Raw genomic sequence first — 267 nt, forward strand, 5'->3', positions numbered from 1 at the left:
CAGTAATTTTAATAGTAATATCAAACAGACTAACTTGTACCATGAAGGTCTAAAAATTAAATTTTACTTGAATAATATATACTAAATTTTTTCTAAATTTTTATGTAAGAAAATTTGCTAATTATAAAAAAAAAATATGAAGTGAAATTATTAATTAGCAATCGCATGAAGGTCTATTTCCATTTAAAATTTATTCTAGAAATAAAAAAATATATATATGTATAAATATCAGATTACAAGTCTTTGATGTAAAATTAATTTTTCTTC

Source organism: Hevea brasiliensis, chromosome 10 (genome assembly GCF_030052815.1).
Source record: "Hevea brasiliensis isolate MT/VB/25A 57/8 chromosome 10, ASM3005281v1, whole genome shotgun sequence".
Lineage (NCBI taxonomy): Eukaryota > Viridiplantae > Streptophyta > Magnoliopsida > Malpighiales > Euphorbiaceae > Hevea > Hevea brasiliensis.